General features: G+C 33.5%; 1 protein-coding gene across 1 annotated transcript in view; it reads left to right on the forward strand.

Moving 5' to 3' along the window:
* The window catches only part of LOC106867980 (uncharacterized), a 635,945-nt gene that overhangs the window by 88,521 nt on the left and 525,083 nt on the right, over positions 1-22,341 (forward strand). Inside the window, exon 2 of the transcript XR_016243735.1 lies at positions 18,129-18,198. The gene's annotated coding sequence lies outside the window, so the exon portion shown is untranslated. The remainder of the gene's footprint in view (positions 1-18,128; positions 18,199-22,341) is intronic.

The raw sequence follows: 22,341 nt of genomic DNA on the forward strand, positions 1-22,341 counted from the left end.
ATTTTCTAGAGATATTCACTGAACATTGCGTCTTAGATTTTATCTTTGATAGAATATACACAAATATATACACAAATATATATATAACACAAACACATGCACTTTTTCCTTCTTTCTTTTGTTCTTCCACCTCTCTCTCTCTTGCACTTACTTGTAGATACATATCTATTTTGATTCTGGGTTGAACACTATTTTTACTTGTACTGCTTATGTATTGGAAAAGCATGAATGTCACAATGTCAATTTCTCTTTCCCTGGAACAAGATCCATATGCCCATGTGAGAAACTTATACATTACAATTATCAGAAATAACAGAGAGATTAAAAGCTAGATTTAACTTTACCTTTCAACTCTCAGGGGTTGATAATATAACAAATATATTAGAGTCAATTTGATCAACAATTTAATGAATGTCATTCATATACAAAATTTAGTGAAACATGAAATCATGAGAAATCACTTATTGTTGTATAGAGCTCTAGAGAAGGAAGTAAGCTCCCAACAAAGTGAGACTGCAAATTGGTTTTCTTCTCTCGTTCAATGTATTCTGCTGTTAATACTTTTAAGAAAGGTGTGGATGTCACAAGATCTTATTTCCATTCCCCAATAAACATAGAGCTGTGTAGCTACTTACATAGAGACGTTATTATTTTGCTTGTTTCACTCTAATTCGTTGTTTGTAATTCATCACTTACTGCGCTATCATCTGGAGATGTGACATGTCAAGTGAAAACTAGCATGTTATGAGTTGTGTATGTATGAAATAAGTAGACAATCATCATCATCATCATCATCATTTAGTGTCTATTGTCCATGCTGGCATGGGTTGGATGGTTTGACCAGGGCTAGCAAGCTGGAAGGCTGCACGAGACTCCAGTCTGATTTGGCATGATTTCTATGACTGGATGCCCTTCCAAACAACCAACCACTCTGAGAGTGTAATGGGTGGTTTTACATGCCATTGGTATGGGTGCCATTTGTGTGACACCAGTATCTGCCACAACTGAAATTTTACTTGGTCTGGTAAGTCTTCTTCTTAAGACCTTTGGCATTATGTCAAAGATCTTGGTCATTGCCTCCGTGAGGCCCAACACTCGAAAGGAGCTCAGCCATTTTGTCTCTATGAGGCCCTATGCTTGAAAGGTGCTTTTTACATGCCACCAGCATGGGTACCAGTTACATGACACCGGCATAAGCCACAGCTACGATTTCACTTGGCTTGACGGGTCTTCTCCAGCACAGTATATCAGAAAATACCTCCGTCACTTGTCATTACCTCTGTGAGGCCCAAAGTTCAAAGATCATGCCTCACCACCTTGTCCCATGTCTTCCTAGGTCTACCTCTACCACAGGTCCCCCCCCATAGTTAGAGATCAGCACTTCTTTACACAGTTGTCTTCATCTATACACATCACATGACCATACCAGTGCAGTCATTTCTCTTGCATAGCACATCTGATGCCTCTTATGTCCAACTTTTCTCTCAAGATGCTTACACTCTGTCGAACATGCACACTGACATTGCACATCCAGCGAAGCACACTAGTTTCATTTCTTTCAAGCCTACACATGTCCTCAGCTGTCACAGCCTAGGTTTCACTGCCATGTAGCATAACTGTTCACATGCAAGCATCATACAATCTGCCTTTCACTCTGAGAGAGAGGCCCTTTGATGCCAGCAGAGGTAGGGGCTCTCTGAACTTTGCCCGGTCTAATCTTAGTCTCACAGCTATGCTCTCAGAGCATCCACCTCTAATTTGGCAAAGCTAAAATAAAACATTTAACAGGACATTTGCAATAATATAGATACAATCTTTGGATCAGCTTTTCATGCCAGTGTTATATGAAGAATGTGAATAATGCTGCCCTGAAATTTATTTATTTTTCTAAAAATTTAGATTAACTTGCAATTGCCAACTATTTTCCGTTGCAATAGTCATTACTGGATATATATGACAGACCTTATTTTTGCATTTTAACTGGGACTGTTTGATTTTCTATAAACTGGATGTAGAGCTACTATTTAGAATTTGCAAACTGCTTTGATTATATTTGACTGCTTCTGTATTAAACCCTAATTTATCATTATAGGGGCCAGGGTAGACTTGCAGACTGTAGTGAGTGGTGATGCGGAACAAACACACACACACACACACAAGTGTCTTTCAGGTTCTGTCTACCAAATCCACTCACAAGGCTTTGGTCAACCCAGGGTTATTGTAGAACACACTTGCTCAAGTTGCCATGGAGTGGGACTGAACCAGGAACCAAGAACCAGGTAGTTGGGAAGCACGCCTCTAACTACATTTCTGTTTGTTATTTTAGATAGAATGAGTAATTTCTAGGAATTAAATGATAATGGTGGTCATAGCTGTAGTAGTAGTAGTAGTAGTAGTAGTAGTAGTAGTAAACTCTTATGGAATGGTACTATCAAAACAATCTAGAAATAAGCAGGGTGTGCCAGTAAGAGGGCGAAGGCAGTGAAAGAATAAAGATTGACAAGTGAGAAATTTATTTGATGCTACCAAGCAAAGAATTTGTGACTAAGCTAGAGCAATGAGCATAACTTGATGTCTTACTGGTTTGAACTTGAAGCAATTAGGTGGAAATTTTTGCATCTGAAGGGAATGAAGGTGAGTTAATTTTCAGAGAAATGAACAGGTTGAATCTGATATAGAGGTACGAGAGGGAAGAAATACATTGTTGAATGATTGTAATAGATTAGGTGAAGAAGATCAACAGGCACCGAGGAAAATTGTTCAAATCATGGAAAAGAAAGATCTTGGTGCAGAAAAGAATTAATATTGATAGGGTTAAACAGGAAGAGAGAACCAAAAACAGTAAATAAAATTATCCATCATGTGAACACAAACATTATAAATCAGCAATTTCATAAAAGCGACTAATACATATATGGTGAATGGATTACTCTTGAAAGACATCACAAGTGGGATTGAGATGCAAGAATCATGGTGGAATAGAATACAAGGGGATATAAAAATATTAAGATCTGAGGTAAATTTATTAAGAAGACAAAGGAAAGGTCAGCTGAAATCCCACGTGAAGTGTGTTGATTTAAAAAGAAAACCTAGCTTAAAAAGGAGAGATGTAACAAAGGTAATAGAGGAGTTGAAACAGAGGATTTTGGCAAAAACATCTAAGATCAAAAGACACAAACAAGGAATAAACCAGTAATTAACTGAACTGTACGTTCAATATGGATCAGAAAGGGATATATAAGGAGGTGAATTGAAATGTGAATCAAGGTCATACGAAATGCTTGAGAAAATTAGAAGTTTCAGTGAGAAGTTTGGGATGTAGAACAGATTCAAAATACTGAAGCTGAGTGATGAAAAACACTTAGGAATGGAATAAAAATCAATAAGCAGGAGAATATACATGTTAAAATGGATGATGGTAAATAAGCAGTGAAGTGAAATGCTCATTTGGAAAGCTCCAGGCCCTGATAGCATTCATTGCTATTGGTTAAAAATATTCAAATCATTACACGAGAAGATTATCAATGGAACTGAATGAAACAATAAGCAATGTTGTAAATAAGGAAGCAGATGGTGCAATGACTGAATGCTGTAAACAGTAATGTGAAACTGGTGTTTCATTATCTTGCAGAACCTTGGCTTTGTTCCTCTGGTTAATTTAGTACAAATGATTCAGATTTACGTTCATTTTTATCATTGATATTATAAACTGGGCTTGAAAACATACGGCTGTGCCAATGACTGAGCCATACAGAAACAACATGACTGGAGTAAAAGAGTGAAAAACACTAAACAGAGGTAACTCAAACCTCACTGACAGCAGATACAGCAGATCGCCAACAATGCATTAACCACTGCTATAACAACCCATTAACAATACACTAACGAGGCTTATAATAGCTCTGCTGCATAACACTAACAACAGGTATTATGGCTTAGTCACAATGCACTAACAACAGCTAATAACAACTTAGCCACAATGCTAACAACAACACATTGAAACATAACCTTACCATAACACAACCACAGAAATAACAATTGGAAAAGATAACACATTCAGAAACCATGACCAACATCAAATCATAGTGGATGCTGAAGAGGTAATGATAAACACCTGACAGGTGAAGACACCTTGATATTTTCAGTTTGAAGTTGGCATGAATTTCTTTAATTTCCACAATTAATGTCATAGAGAAGATACAAAGGTTGTATTATCTCATTTTCCCAACTACCTTATAGTATACATTTGTTTGTTAAAATAAAACTGTTTGCCCCCCCGTGCTGGTGGAACATAAAAAGCACCATCCAAACATGGTCAATGCCTGTGCCCCCTTACTGGCTCCTGTGCCAGTGGAATGTAAAAAGCACCCACTTCACTCTCAGAGTGGTTGGCGTTAGGAAGGGCATCTAGCTGTACAAACTCTGCCTGATCAGATTGGAGCCTGGTGCAGCCGCTGGCTTTCCAGACCTCAGTCAAACCATCCAACCCATGCCAGCATGGAAAACAGACGTTAAACGATGATGATGATAATGATATGCAGTTGAATCTTACAAAACCAAGTCAGATGACATTTCAAAAATATATATAACCATGTAATTCACTCATAATTATAATTTTGATTGAGGAAAAGCATAAGTTATATGTTGCTGGGGAGTAAATGACATAAACGTTTTTTAACCCCTATATTTTTCTTGTAAGGATTCAATTGGTTTTTCAGAAGGATGAATGGAAAAGTGAACTCTAGTGTAATTTCAGCTCACACCAGAGTATGAAAATTTCAAGACTTTGAATAGCTGAAACATTCAGTTCAGTTTTGTGTTGTTTATGTCACTATAACAATGAAACAGTGTAAATAAATGAGTTGACAAGGTGTTAGAGAACCAGGTAAGAAGCCTGCAAATAGTATTTTATTGTGTTCTGATGATCTCACCGACTTCATCATCATCATCATCACCGTCATGCTAGCATGGGTTGGACGATTTGACTGAGGACTGGTGGACCAGGAGGCAACACCAGGCTCCAATCTGATTTGGCAGAGTTTCTACAGCTGGATGCCCTTCCTAACGTCAACCACTCCGGGAGTGTAGTGGGTGCTTTTACGTGCCACCGGCACGAGGGCCAGTCAGGCGGGTACTGGCAACGATCTCGCTCGAATGTCTTTTCACGTGCCAGGAAGGCAACGTTGGTAACGATCCACGGCCACTCTCGAAATGGTGTATTTTACGTGTCACCTGCACAAACTGTTGAAATTCAGTTCACTCAGATGTGAGCAGATAGTCGTTGTTGTTGTTCAGCTCAGATCAGCCCTAAGGGAGCAGATCATGATCAAATGTTCCATCTGTAATTGCTCGGTGGTTTTGGTATGGTTACAGCAAAAAGACCACATCTTTTTGTATATCAGGAACTATATTGTCTGATATATCCAATATTTAAGATTATGATTTGAGAAAGTTTTGGCTGCTATTAGTAATAAGTCCTTGATTCAGATTTGCTTTATTTTACTTGCATTTAGGGTGAATTATTCATTACTGTAAACTATAATGACACTGAATAATTAATGAGTTATTTGTTGTTTTGTAGCTTTGAGTTCCGTAGAAAAAGTCACCTGTTATACATTGATATTCTAAACAGAGGAACTTTTGTCCTTCCTTTTTCTTAATATTATAGAAAGATGAGAAAAGGACTGGCTCACTTGATTGTGAAAATTTATGATAGAAAATAATGACAGGAGTGGGTGGAAGATGAAATAATATTTTGCTAGATTAATAGGATGTTTGCCTCCCAGCTGAAAAGTCAGCTGTTCATATTCCACTAAAAGTAATGTGCTGTGAGCATTGACATGACACTTTTGTTGGCTCCATCCATCTAATTGTTAATAGGTCCTATGGTAAATCACTTCTGATCTTTGTAGGCACCTTATAGATAATGACAAATCTACTGTTAGATTGTAATATTGAGTTCCAAATCCTTTGTGGTGTATTTTGAAGATGGATAAGTGTATCTAAATGAAGTTTTCAAAAAGACATTGTATGACCTAATGGTTTATGGGGCTTGTTTGTAATGATTATAGCAATAATCAGGATGTTGATTTTTTTTTTGCATGCTTGAGTAGTCAAATTTATTGTGGAGCTCCAGTGATAATGTATGATACTAATTTATTTCTTAAGGGCATTAAATAATTAACTAATGTATTACTGAGAATCAAAAACCTCAGCCCACAGACAGATAACTTATAAATTATAGTAATTAGTGTATTCATGCTGTCAAAATGACAACTTTTTTAAAACTTATATTGAATTTATAATGAATTTTCTTTATAGTTGTTCAGTTTTAATTTTCCTTGATTATCCCCTGTATTATGATGCTTAATCTGTGTTGTGTTTATTTCACTGTAGTATAACTTTGGAGTTGTACAATAAAAATCAAATGCAATAATTATAATTTTTTTTTTTTAGTTTTAGACTTAACTCAAACTAATTAAATTTATAATTAATTTGAATTTCTTTTGAAAAAGAAAATTGAATTTTGTTGTTAAAAATTGATGAGAGAATTATATCTCTTAGGCACCAGCTTTAATGCTATGCTCCACTTGCCATATATAGCCTTATATAGCAATGAGGCTCAGTTTTGTGCTGAAATGTTACATGGATACAAAGATAAAAACAGACAAATAACGAGTTTCGTATAATATTTAAAACTTCTTACATGATTGATTGACTGACATTCCTTTCAACATTGTATTCTAACAAAATCTTATTTTTCCTTACATGACCTAAAAAAAACCCAGAAAAGAACTGAAAGCCTAAAAGGAACTGACAGATATTGTCTAGCTTAAGACTAACCCTGATAAATAGAACTATGATTGAAACCATTCCGACTGTGGTCATCCCATCTTTTTAGAGACATTCAGAACGGTGTGTCAATCATTTTTATGACACTGTGATGTGATTTGAGGGAGATATAGTTGCTACATCTAGCAGGCTGAGCTGCTGCATAAAGATTCTCTTGTTGAGGGATGTCTGTTACTGGGAATGTATTATTAGCTAATGCAAAGATCCAATCTTCGATGTTGTGAGAGAGCAAATTATAAGTAACTGAGTTTTTGCTTTAGCAGAAGCCGACTGTATGAAAGCACTGAGATATAAATGCTTTTCTTAAGGGCAACAGCATCAAAAGTAAAATGAAATTAATTGGTTTTAATCAAGAATTAAAACTGGTTCACTTACTGAGTTTGCTGTGAACTTAACTGTTACATCATCGTCACACTACTAGTAATTATTTCCTTAGGTGGCATGAAAAAAAAATAAAGATGTCAGAACCTTAGTAAAGCTGATAATTAATACAATGTAATTAGACAGGCAAATAGTTACTATGATGGTCACTATCTTCGTAAGGAACCAAGACTCAACGTCAGAAATAGAAGGAAATAAGAAGCAGCTGAAGATGAAGTTCGTTCATGTCCACATGATTACAGAAACTTCAATAGGATAGAAATCAATAAAAACTTCTCAAGAACTGTTAATCTGTGACCCATCTAATTAGTCAAGGTTATTGTCACAGAATTGTTATTTTTGTTTCAGCAGCCTTTGATGCATGAGTTGGACAAATAGAAGCAAGATGATGGCGAAGATACTGATCATGAAGGTTTGATGATGATTTTGCCAGAATCAGGATTATAATGATGACATTTATCATATTTTTAACTGCAGAGATGATGATGATGATGATGGCGATAATGATGATGATGACAAATAAAGATGATAGAACTGATTGCAATAATGGTAGTGAAGGTTGAGTTGAAGACAATAACAATGATACTGATGAGAACCTAATGTTTCTGACTTCTGATGGTCAAACTGAACATCAAATGGTTTTGAGTTCAAATCATACTAACTAATGAAGAGTGATTGAGCACTTCATTTCTCTGGCATTCAGAGAATCTGAACCAGTAATATACTAGTTGATTCAAGCACTAATATTGGTCTTCTTAAGAATGTTAACTACAGCAAAGACAAAGGCTATTTTTTCACTGATGAATGGCAGTGCTCAACTCTTATAAATCTATGATTTAATGTCAATGCAAAAACCACCATTATTATTATTATTATTATTATTATTATTATTATTATTATTATTATTATTATTATTATTATTATTATTATTATTATTATTATTATTATTATTATTATTATTATTATTATTATTATTATTATTATTATTATTATGGAGATGGCAAGCTGGCTGAATCATCAAAAGATTGAACAAAATGCCTGGCAATGTTGCTTCTAATTCTTTATGCTCTGAGTTCAAATCCTGCCAAAGCCAACTGTGCTTTGCTATTTTCAGGATCGATAAACTAAAGTACCAGTTAAGTACTGGGGTTGAAGGTGTCTACTAGCCATCTCCCTTCAAAATTTTTGGACTTGTATCTAAATTAAAAGCTATCATTATTATTATTATCATTATTATTATATTGTCTTTGCATGGCTTCTAATGCTGGAGATGTACTACAGTGTCAGCTGTTCACTACCAGCTGTTATATTTTGAGGTTGCTGGGATTGACTAACACATTACCCTAAATTTCTGGTTTTGTGCCTATATGTAAAATAATTATTTTTATGACAGTGGAGTAACAGAAATTGTAGAGCATTAGTGTCAGTGCCTAACACTTTCTAGTTTTGTCATCCTACATTTTGTGTTCAAACCCTATCAGATTAGATTGCAACTTTCTCTCTTCTACATTCAATAAACTGAGAACAGATTATTTGCAGGACAGGGAACATATATGCTACAATGATATTTCAAAAAAAAAAAAATTGGAGTAAGTGTTGAGAAGAAACAGGCAGATATCTTCTCTGTAAGCCGAATTCACAATTCCATTTCGATTCCTAACTAAAATCAGTTCATTTCTATTATGCTGCTAATGCCTTTTGAGGAAAAGACCTGCAGCACACAACTTCACAATTCTTTTCTAAAGTATAAGGTCTTTCTGGTTTATCAAAAGAAATCAATATTTCTAAATAAATGAATTAAGAATAAAAGAACAGCAGAAATAATACTGGGTTCATCACCACTACCACCACATAAAAAAAAAAAAATCAACTCATTATTTTTCTGCAAATAAGAGATAAAAGTTTAGCAGAGAATATGCAATAATTGAAAGGGATATTTGAGAGAAAAATAATCTAATTGTCTAACACTAATACTTACAGTTCCAACATTTTTTCCCTGTTATCTAATTTTATTATTTCCCTAAATTAGCTTAATTTAGAATGAAATTGGATAAAATTTATTCTGACATGCTATATGAGATATATATATATATATAGGATATATATCTGTGTGTGTGTGTTTGTGTGTGTGTGCACACATACAAACTAGGGATTTCTATAAATGTATGTTTGAGCATATGTGTGCTTATGTAAGAGAGAGTATTGAAATTATGCTTGTTCATTTGTGTACGCGTGTGATTTTATATATATATATATATATATATATATATATATATATATATATATATATATATATATATATATATATATATATATATATATATGTATATATATATACATATATGTATTATTTATATGATACATAAATTTCTCTCTGTTGTCTTTCTCTCTCTCAAATTGACTTACACAAACATATATTTATATAAATACAGGTAATTTTTTTTACATGTGCCTGCATGTATGAGTATATATTATATATGCGTGCACACATGATATATGTCTGTATAATGTGTGTATTGTATTTAAAATGTCTATGTCTGTGGTTATATGTTATAAACTAAGATATTTATATACACACAAATGCACATGCATATTTTTAAAGCTATCACATACATGCACAAACAAACAATTACATGTATATAATTGTGTGTCTATATCTATGTATTTATATGTTTATGTGTGCGAGTTTAATGTTCCCATATATATGTTTGTGTGTAATAAAAATAAACTGCATTCAGAAAAATTTGTGAATGTTTGATATAAAATATATAAAACTATAAAATTGCGTTACAAACCTCACCTGCATCAAAAAAGAAAAAAAGGAGAGAAATATTGACAAAAGTAAATGGTAGATAAAATATGTTAAAATTAAATTGAAATGAAATGAAAAAACAATAGGTTATGTTTATCATGATTTAAATGCCCAAATAAACTGAAAATTGCATAACGAAGATATTTTTTTTCCCTTTATCAATTCAGATCCATTATCTTGGATCCCTTTGTTTTGTGGTTAACATTGATTGTTGTCCCTTTAACATGAATTGATATTAACATTTAGCTTTAAGTCTACGATTGACTATTTGCAACTGAAGAGAAGTGGAAGACAAATGAAAGGCATATACAGTCATGCATATACACACACACGTGTGTGTGTGTATGTGTTTGCGTGTGCATGCATGTGTGTGTATATGTGTCTGTATATATATACTATATGTGACATAGCTACTATGTATATGTATATATATTTAATATATGTGCATGCACATACATATATCATCATCAGTTAATGTTCACTTTTCTTCATAGAATGAATGTAGAAATAAAGATAAAAATAGCTGCAGTTCCATTATCCATAGCACTTACATAGCCTTACCTGCCACCTTGGGTCTTCTGGATACCAATGCCTCTCATACATATATATATATATATATATATATATCATAAGTAGAAAACATAAATCTGGAGAAGAACCACATTCTAAGATGTAGAGCAGTTTATATTTTAATGGGAAAGGCTGGTTCATGGGATTACCCTGGGTTTCACGTCCATAAAGGGTTTAGCTTTATAAAGGTTTTGGGGTCTGACAATACGTCATGAAGCTAAACCATTTATGGACAGGAAACCCAGAGTAATCTCATAAACTAGCCTTCTCTATTAAAATATGTGTGTATATATGTATATACACACACACACACACACACACACACACATATATATATATATATATATATATATATATATATATATATATATACATGACTACTGACCGAGACCTTTGGAAATGTGCTGTGCGTGAGAAGACCCGGCAAGCCAAGTAAGATCGTTGCCAGTGCCCCTGGACTGGTTCTTGTGCGGGTGGCACATGAGATGCACCATTTTGAGCGTGGCCGTTGCCAGTACCGCCTGACTGGCTCCTGTAGGATTTTCGAGCGAGATCGTTGCCAGTGCCCCTGGACTGGCTTGTGCGGGTGGCACATAAAAGACACCATTTCGAGCGTAGCCGTTTTCGTGCGGGTGACACGTAAAAGCACCCACTACACTCTCTGAGTGGTTGGCGTTAGGAAGGGCATCCAGCTGTAGAAACTCTGCCAAATTAGACTGGAGCCTGGTGTTGCCATCCGGTTTCACCAGTCCTCAGTCAAATCGTCCAACCCATGCTAGCATGGAAAGCAGACGTTAAACAATGATGATGATGATGATGATACATATACATATAAATATATGAATTTAAAATTTTATAAAATTTTTAACACCTTCTCTTCTCCATCTTTAATTGTTTATAAAGGATGCGTGTTCTATAAATGCTCATAACATACTTTATACTTGTAACATTTTCATATTTAAAAAAAATACAATAGTAAGATACCAATTTAATTTGAAGAATCTTTATTAGAAAGCTAACTTCGGAACCCACTCAAAGCAAAAGATGAAATAGAACTCAACCTTTTCTCATATATATATGCTGACACCCTAAACACTAAGCCACATATATATATATATATATACACGCCATCTTCTGCTTAGATTAATGGGGGGTCATATGGGTGCATTGATAGAATTTTTACTTTGATCTTATTTATCAAACCACTAATGTTTCTCATTGACATGCTAATAGAGTGCAAATGTTGATTTCTTTTTACTTTTCATGCACCAATGCTTTTCTATTCTTTTTGCTAAGTTAAGGTGGTGTTGTTGCATTCACTCTCCATGCAGCTCATATGGTACTCTACATTTCTAGTTTTACAATTTTACCTTTAGATTCATTTTGTATACAAAACTATTGTTCTTGATACAGGTGGTCTTTTTGAAAGGGTGTATTTTATTTGTGATTTAATGTAACTGCTTAGTTTTCCAACGATTTCAATTTTCAATTTGCTTAATGCTCTCTTGAATTTATAAGCTAGTTCACCTTTGGGAATAACAACAGGATTTGTTCTTATTATACCGTGAGCTTGTCTTGCTTATTTATCTTCTTTATTCTTTATAATGTATTCAATGTCTTGCTCCAAACATACAGGCAGATTCCATTTGTATCATTTTTAATGTTGCTTTCTAACTTTTTTTTTTCATAGTTCCTTTGTACTCCCTGATTCAATTCTTTTGGTTATGCCTGAAGAATTGCATGTAGGGGAGGAAGTCTAATGCAAGCTTTTTCTTATTTCGCAGATTTGACACAATTGAGATATATTTCAAATTGTTCTTAGTAAGTTTGCTATTAGGATGTTTATTTTTATGTTTCCTGATATAACATAGTTCTGAGGGATTAAGTACTTGGCAGCCATAGGTTTTGAACAATGTGAATGGAGAAGCTGTTGTTGTTTATTGTTTCCAGTCAGAATTTCGTATCTAGGAGTAAATTGTTTTGATGAAACTTTCTGTCCTCAATAGAAAGCACAATTATTTAGAACTACTGTTTATAGTTGAGATGTTTGATTGTCAGTTTATAGTTGAGATGTTTGACTGTCAGTTTTTTTATTATGTGTTTGTGGTGAATAAAAGTTCAAAAAAGCATAATAATTTTAAATGTTTGTTAAAAACTGCTCCAGAATTAACAACATTCCACATTAAAAATGAAGTATTTATTGCAAAGAATGCAGAGTTGAAATATTTCTTTTTTTATGAAATTGACACTAACAGAAGGTTGACTGTATAATTTGAGGAATTTTTAAATGGCTAAATTAATTTTAAAAAAGGTTTAGAATAAAAGTTTGCTATTTAGCTACATTGGAGAATTGGAAAATAAACCTCTACCTTATGATCTAAACTGGAATATCTTATTCTCCAAAGCTAATAAATCCTACATTAGAAACATGCAAGAAAAAAAAATGTGGGAGGTTGCATGTGGGAGGTTGCATGTGGGAATGTTTGGAAATCTTAGCATCAGTGACTTAACCTTAAATACACATTCTGAAAGGATTTCATCCCTCATACACATGGCTTTTAGGATTTTACAAAAATTTTAAGCATATTAATTACCTCTACCACTAACATTACTCTGTCTTTCTTTGTTTTCACCTTTACATTTCAATCACAGGATATATATAATTATTTACTCTCCAGTTAGCCATGACTCCTCTCATAAACTCACCATCTTCATTCATTCTTCCTCATTGTATAATCTTAATTCCAAATTTACACTTTTCTGTATAAATTCCTTCTACATATTTATTCGACTTTGAACACTTTTTGTCTTACGTATTCCTTTTCCTAATTACTCTCCCATGGTTCCCGAACTAATTAAATACATTATTTCACATCTCTAAATTCATGTGCATTATAAAATTATCTGAATTTATTTTACTTGTTTATTTAATTTTGATCTCCCTTTCCAATTACACTTTCATGGTTCCCTAACTAATTAAATACAGTATTTTTATATCCTTAAATTGATCTATTACAATTTGTTTTCATATCCTTGCAGAGTTGGTCAATTTATATATACTGGAGCCTGAATTGATCTTTTTCTTCTGATTAACATAATTAAATCATGATTACAATGTACTACCCCTCCTACAAATTAAGTTACCACACTATAGCTTTAATATTTTATCTAATATTTTCTCATATCCTTGTTCCTGTAAATCTTAATTAATATGCTCTTTCACATTTTTCATCCCTCTTCCTATTATAACTTCATCAATGTTATTAGACTTACTTCCTTTGTCACTGCCTTTCTCAATCTATTACCTTTCAATTTAAATCTAACAACATAATAAAAAAAAAAAAAAAAGAATTTAGTTAACCTTTTTGAGTCTATTCATCAAAAATATTAAGTCTACCTTTTAAATAAATGCCTGTTTACCTCTTAGCTTCATATAAATTTTGTCAAATTCATGAATCTTTTATGTCTTGTCTATATTTTAATCATATACACCTTTACCGTTTAGCTTTACTTCTTCAATTAACACCTTTCAACTTTTTATCTAGATAGAACCTTTTATCTAAAATAATCGTCAATGTATCATTTACGTTCCCAGTCATATAGTTTATACAGTATTATTGTTCCAACTCACTTTAGTTTTACTTTCTCAATTATTACCCTCAAATCCTTATTTAGACAGAATTCAAACCCCTTAAATAATAAATTTTTTTCTTATATTTTTAACGAATACACTTTAATTTATTTATTTGTACCATTCTTGATTTTCTTCATAAAATTGCAATATTTTCTCAATATCGCCTAATCCTTTAGAATTTTTACCATTCAATATTGTTTTAGGAAGGGCATCCAGCTGTAGAAACTCTGCCAAATCAGATTGGAGCCTGGTGTAGCCATCTGGTTTCACCAGTCCTCAGTCAAATCGTCCAACCCATGCTAGCATGGAAAGCGGACGTTAAACGATGATGATGATGATGATGATGATGATGATTAATTACATATACATTACCATCTTTATATTAATTAATATTTACTCTTTATTAAATATCAAACGTTACTTTGTCTGGTAAAATCTCTTACATCACTATTCAAATAAGTTATTCCCCTTGTACTAGTTATCTCGTGGTTAGATTTAGGAACACATCCAATGTTATTTCGAAATCAGTTTTATCCTCTTTTTCAAAATTATCCAAAACGTTCATCACACCACCTCCTTCAGTTTTCTTTTCTATTCTGTTTATGTTCACAGAATTATATTATATGTTGTTTTTATTTGTCCAAAATTCCAAGAAAATGACTCCTGAACAAAACAGACAAAAGAAACACAAAGTTTTGCATATTAGTTTAAAATTAGAATGGAGAAAAAAAAAAGAGGAATGTTTTACGTTTTGGACAGTTTCTTCTTCATAAAAAAAAAGCAGAAAAAAGAGAGGAAAGAAAGAATAAAGAAAAGGAAGTGAGAAAGAAAAGAATTACATGGAGTGGGATTGATTGTGTTATTAGTTTTGTAAAATGCTGTAAGTGGATGGTTGAAGAGAGGAAATAGAGGTAGTACAATGGGTTTTGCAGCTAAGAGAACAAAAATAAATGGGAGGCAATGGGGGAATGAGTTGTATGTGTGTGTGTGAGTTACGCCATGTGTATATGTGTATGTATATTTGTATGTTTATGTTGTGTGTTTGAGTATATTGTGGTAGTGTGGGGTGTGCACAGCTGCCATAGCTGACACAACCTGTATGTGTTTGTATTTTTGTGTGGGTGTATAGCTGAAGGAAAGATGGATATTTAACCCTTGGAGTAAAATTGATCTAAGGTAAAAGATAAATTTTAGCTTTTGTCAGACTGTTGAAACCAGGATGAATACAGAAAAAAGAAGAGAGAGAGAGAAAAATTACATGGAGTGAGATTGATTGTTTATGGAGAATTTGTGGTGTAAAATGACAGTCAAAATGGAGAGGCATTGACCTATGGTTAAACGAGCAGAAATGGTGGGAAATTGACAATACAGTGTTGTTTAATCAGGCTTCAAAGTAAACCTAGACAAGGTTAAGATTTTGTAAGCAGAATAGAAGACAAAACTTTGCTACCTCAGAGAAATGTGCTTGCTATGCAGAAATGAAGTTGATAGAAATTCTAGAATAGTGGAATCACAGGCAGACTTTTAGTAAAAGTAGACTTTGTATGTGGCAGGTGAACTTGTTCATAACAAGAACACTTACTAAATAATTAAACACATCAAGAGAGCAGTCGTACATTATCCACTCCTTGTACACAATAATACATAACTGAAACCTTGAAAAATTTGAACAAAAACTAGGTTTTGTAGCCTCCGATGATCTCTTATAACAAACTTATAACACTACCCAAATCTGCATTTTTGCAGGATGAGGAAATGCCTTAGATCTGGTGAGTTGCCAATTTTCTAACAAAGTTCAAATATGACCCACTTTGGAATAAGGGAGTGCTACATACACAAGCAACCTAGGCTGCATTAAATAAAAGTATATTTAGCAGATTGGGAGCATGTTACAACTGGCTGACAGATGCACTGTTTCTTTTCTCTGTCTGTTATTTTCCAATTACAATGGGTTCTCTTCATTTCAACTAAAAGCTACATAACTCTCCTCTCTATGTTCATTCGCACAAATCTCTCCTCTTTTCATGATTACTGTGTCTTTATTAAAGACACAGTATTATTATTACAAAATCTTTTCAATCATTTTTCACCTGATTATTTCTCTTTAAATTTCCATTGCCATTCATCTTTTACCTAAAAAACATCAAACTACAGGAGTTCAGGCTTGATACTGCCATAGGTTAATGATAAAATTTTTGCTTTTATTTTTACTTTTGATACTTTACTAAACTTGTTATCTAGTGATTTGCAAAATCTTTAATTTTGATGTTAGCTTACATTTGTATTGATAACTTAGCTTTAGATTTTAAATAATCTCTCTCTATCTCTACACACATATTGGTGTGGGCATAACTGTGTGGTTAAGAAATTTGCTTTGCAACCACCTTGGTCAAGTGTCCTCTCTTGCCTCCTCAGGTTGGTCAATGTCTTATGAGTAACATTTGACAGATAGAAATTATACAAAAATCCATTGTGAATGGAGAAAACAATAATAAAGCAGGTGATAATGAAGTGATGACATGCATGTTTGAAACTGAGCAGCAATGAATAAATATATAACCTTGATATGTGATATCTCCAGTATCCAAAGCATGCTGCTGAGAATTCAGTGCAGATGGGTAGGACATGTTGTTTGAATGAAAACTGACTGCATTCCAAAAATGCTTTAATATGGCCAAAAAGCAGAGGGACGTCATGGCAAGGGAAGACCTGTCCTTAGATCCAAAGCCAAGTTGAAGCAATCGCTAAAGTCTCCACAGCTTAATGTGACATTTTGGGGAAGTCATTGCCTTGATTGATCTGCATGGTGTAGAATGTGTGATGATGCATCGAAACAATTGGAGTTCAAAAAGACAGAACAACAAAAGAGTTATATCCTGCCATCAACAAACACATTTGTCCAATCCCAGCCAAAATCACAATCATCAGTGTTTCCATTGTGACTTCACAGCAAAATCCATCCCTGGACTCCAATTACATTTACGCATCCATTGCAAATAGATGCAGTTTCTTTTATTCTTTTTTTTATTTTAAGGTGTTTTTTTTCTTTGTTTCACTTTTTTTTTAACCTTTTCCTTCAAACACTCATGCATTGAAATCACTGGGATGGCCATCATATGGATTTTTTCTATCTTGTTTCTAAATAAAAAGCATATCTGATAAATTTGAATATTAATATTTTTTTTCCCACATGTATCAATGATATATGTATATATATGTACATATATGTATACATGTGTGCACACACACACATACATATGTGCACACACACACATACATATGTGCACACATGCACACGTTTTTATGTGTATATCAGATTATGTTGTAATAAATTCTAAGAAGTGTTTATCATTTTATATTTCTTTAACACACACACACACACACACACACACACACACACACACACACACACACACAGAGAAGAATGTGAAGTGATATTGATGGGTGATTCAATCCACTTGTATTGCTTGTATTTATTTGATGGTGTTTTTGATTTAAAATACTTAAGTGGTTCAAGAGTAATTTGAACTCAGATTTCAGAAACTCAAAATAAAATATTGTAAAACATCTGCCACAAAACTCCATATTGCATACTTTTTTTTCCACTGGAATATGCATGAGTTTATGTAATCAAAGAATATTTTATGTGTATATGTGTGTAATATGTGTGTTCACATGTGCATGCTCTCACACACATATGCACACATGTATATATATATATATATATACTTTAAGTATATAATTCTCTTGGTAGTATTGAGAGCTTGAGAAATATTCATTCATTTTGTTTCTTTTATTCTTTACAGCATTTGTCCATTTTTATCTTCTATAAAAGGAGAAATACTTTATTAATTTTTTTTTTTTATCTTTCTATTTTAGTTATGTTTTTACATCCTGTGCTGGATAAAAGTCACCCATGTTCCTGGTGTATACAATGACTTACAAACAGGTATGTATGCATAGCATTCTCAGAACTGTGCTTCAATTTTTGTTTCAGATTTCTTCAAGTCCCTGTGCAGCATATTTGTCTCTTTGTTTCTTATATAGTTGGTGAGACAATTTCCAAAGAAACTTTTCAATAATTTCTATGTACAGCCTAGTTCTCAAGAAACATATATAATGGAGTATTGAAACCATACAACCCACTAATCCAAAACATGTTTCTTATATATAAAACATAGTTTGTTGTTGTTGTTACTTACAGAAACCCCACCCTCCTGGCACAGCTGTCTGAAAAGCATTAATGTCACCCACAAGTAAAGCAATGCACTGGGACCCCCAACATTCATTTATTGACGGCATGTCACAGCATATATAGATTTAGCACTGGGTCCCTTGATCTCTGTCCCTACTTCCTAGATCAGGGGGTCACCAAAGGGGGTCTGATGAAACCCCTAGGGCTCAGTGAGGAATTACAGGGAGTTGATGATAGCCAAGGAGTTGAATGGGGATCGGTGTGCAAAAGACCAGCTCACCCAGATGAACGTTTTGAAATTGTTTAGTCGGTGCTATGCTCATCCCTCATATTGATGTTGTCAATTTCAATAAAAGATATTCCAGCAATATAATGCATTTTTCACATTTTCTAACCGTGAAAACAATTTCATAAAAATTGAAAATTTAATAATGTATATTCGTAAACGTAGTTTTAAATGTAAAAAGTGTGTCATCGTCGATAGAATTTCTTAATTTGTCATACATGTATTTTTTAGCTAACATTGTAATTGCCAGCATCAGTACCCGGTACACATTTAAGATATGGTAAGGTAGGGTAGGATATTAAGATGTGGAAGGAGAAGTGGCTAAAGGGGGTCGATGGTTGAAAAAGTTTGGCAGCCCCTGCCGTAGATAAATGGTCTGTGTGCCTATATCTTAAGAGGGCACTTCCTCCTGGTGACTTTTGGTTTACTGCTAGGTAGTGTAATGTATATATATGTATTATATATATTGTATATTTAATAAGAGTTTGACTCATATCCACATGACTTAAAGGTTCATAAGTATGTAGGGCAAATTCATCTCATCGGATAGACATTCAGAGGCAGAGTGGAAGGTTTGAGAGAAATTCAAGATGGACTCTTGGTGTTTAGGCCTAAACGCAAAACCACATTGAACTGCAGACATGTCATTTGTACAACAATTTGTTTGAAATACACCAACACGTTAAATATGTGTGTGTGTGTGTGTGTGCACATGTATGCAGCAGTTAAGAAGTTCACTTTGCAGTCACATGGATTTGAGTTCAGTCCCACTATACAACACATTAGATAAGTGTCTGCTATTGCCCTGGGCTGACCAATGTCATATGAAGGAATTTGGGAGACAGAATCTATTTATATTTATACATGTTTGCGTGTGCATTTACATATACCATGCTTTTCATTGCTAGAATGAAGCGGTACTGATGTTGACATTCTGATGTCAAGACCAGTCACAAGACATTCTGATGTCAAGACCAGTGGTTTTGAAGACCTGTGGAATAATGTTATCTCTTATATCGAAAACAAGAAAAGTATCTGTAGTTAAAATTCTGACTCAGATAAATTTCTATCCAAACCCATGACAGCATGGAAAAATGGATGTTAATCAATTGAAAAATGAATGTGTGCATGTATACTAAGTACCTCATATGCTAGGCAAAATTTGAAAATATAATGTTAGACGACTCATAATGCAGTTTCTTAATAATAAAGTTAAAGGGTCACATTTACTTTTCATTACGCTGTTTGTATTGTGTATGTGTATGCATATCTATATCATCATCATCATCATCATCATCATCATCATCATCATCATCATCATCGTCATTTAACGTCTGCTTTCCATGTTGGCATGGGTTGGATGGTTTGACTGAGGACTGGCGAGCCAGAATGCTGCACCAGGCTCCAGTGTATATATATATATATATATATATATATATATATGTGTGTGTGTGTGTGTGTGTGTGTGTGTGTGTGTGTGTGTGTGTGTGTAATTATATGTATGCATGTATATTAGTATATGTGTATGTATGTGTATTCATACATATACATACACAAATACACATATAAATGTGTGAGTATGTTTATATGTATGAATATAGATGTATGCATATTTAGATGTGTGTGTGTGTATACATATGTATATATATATATACACATACATTTATGTGTGCCCGTGTGTGTTATGTGTGCGTGTGCATGTGTGCATGCATGTGTATGTGTGTAAAATTCTTAATGATAATTAGAAATTACTTTTCACATAGCTGTAAATATTACATGATACTGAAGAAAACCAATATGAAAATTATCCAATTGACATGTATAAAATATATCACTAATGGAAAAAAATCATCAAAATATAACTTTAAAATAAATGAATCTGATAACAAATGCAATTGCACCCTTTCAAACATATGCTCACTAAGCTCAATAACTGCAAATGTAAGAAAATCCCTGTTATTGGATTGATAGAAAACTCCTTCAAAAGTTTCTACATCAATCATACTTATAGCTTCCTCTGTTCTGAACAATTATGTTATATCTAACATTAAAAGAGAACAAACAATGAAGTTGGCAAATCCTATGTGAATATAATAATATTCACATACAATTTACTAACTCCACTGTTAAAGGAAAGAGAGTATGCAGTCTATAACAAGCAAGAAAATATCATATCTTAACTCAGCTTGGTGAGGCCTTTACTACAAACGTGTTGACTTTCGTATGCAAGTACAGAAAATAGTATCATTTAAATGGTTATACTTTGCAATGAGAATAGCCAAAATGCAGCATTGCTCTGCATGTCAGATGGTAACAAGGCATCTTATATCCCATCTAATGGCAGCAATAGACTTCATTTCCAAGACTACAAAAAAAAAAAAAATGCCATCATTGATGATTACAGCAAGATCACATGACTTGAAAAAGACTAATAAGGATGTGCTAAGAATCAAACACTTTATTGTGTCATTACTTTTAGTTCGCTAAAACATGAGCAACAGAGCTGTGAAATTTTAAATCCTTACATATTTTTTATGTACATACAATATGTAATATTTATAGGCGAGTGGGATAACATTCCCATGGTGTAATATTCATGACTTTCAAAGACATTAGTGGCAACGGATAGGCAAAACAGTGAAATCTACAACTGAAATCCTTTCCAGGCTGCAGACACAGATCATTGAGAAATAGCTGCTAATCTATCACATTCCTAAAGGCTTATAGCTAGTGTCCAGAGTGTTAAAGCTCGATTTATGTAATGAAGATTTGTGAATCGATTTCAGCTGTATAATTTGTATGTATGTGAATTTTATTACCTGAGCATCACTGGAAATTAATCCAGTTCAAACATTTAATAAGTGAAATAATTTTTTCTAGCTTTTTATTTGGTGGTTGCAGAAAATAGATAGCTGGTTTAACACTTCACGGTATTTGTTCAGGACTCAAGATTAGAAATGCAAATTTTGCTATGGTTGACAGAGGTGTCAGTAATACATTATTAAAATCTGTTGCACCTCTTCCTAATTACAAAAAGAAACAAATAGTTAAGCAATTGAAAATCACAAAATAACTAAAGCCTCATAAATAAATTATTCATATCAGAAATCACTCCAAGAATGTCATTGAAAGCAAATGAACAGTAATGGCCTTAAAGAGTAGAAAAAGCACATTTTGTTTGTGTATGTGAGTGTGTGTGTGTGTGTGTGTGTGTGTGTGTGTGTGTGTGTGTGTGTGTGTGTGTGTGTGTGTGTGTGAGTGAGAGAAAGAGAGACTTGTAGGGAAGAATGCTCTACATATGTTCAGAGGATATGTGATATTAATTTATGAGAAAAGCTGATTGTGTATAAACTGAGAAACAAATGATTGGCTCTGGTGTGCAGTAGAGCTACATGAAGATTGATACAACAATGTGAATTAATGGTAGAATGTATCCATGGGAGAAGTAGTTCAAGCAGAATGAGACAAGTTCAAATCCAAGAATGTCCGTATGGATTATAGTAATAATTAACATGAGGAAATCTTACAATTTGAGAAGAAATCAGTACCTCACCTTCCAAGAATATATATCAGATTCAAGATGTACAAATTATGACCATAATATATTTCAA

This window comes from Octopus bimaculoides, chromosome 11, assembly GCF_046866305.1.
Source record: "Octopus bimaculoides isolate indiv1 chromosome 11, ASM4686630v1, whole genome shotgun sequence".
In the NCBI taxonomy this organism is placed as follows: Eukaryota; Metazoa; Mollusca; class Cephalopoda; order Octopoda; family Octopodidae; genus Octopus; species Octopus bimaculoides.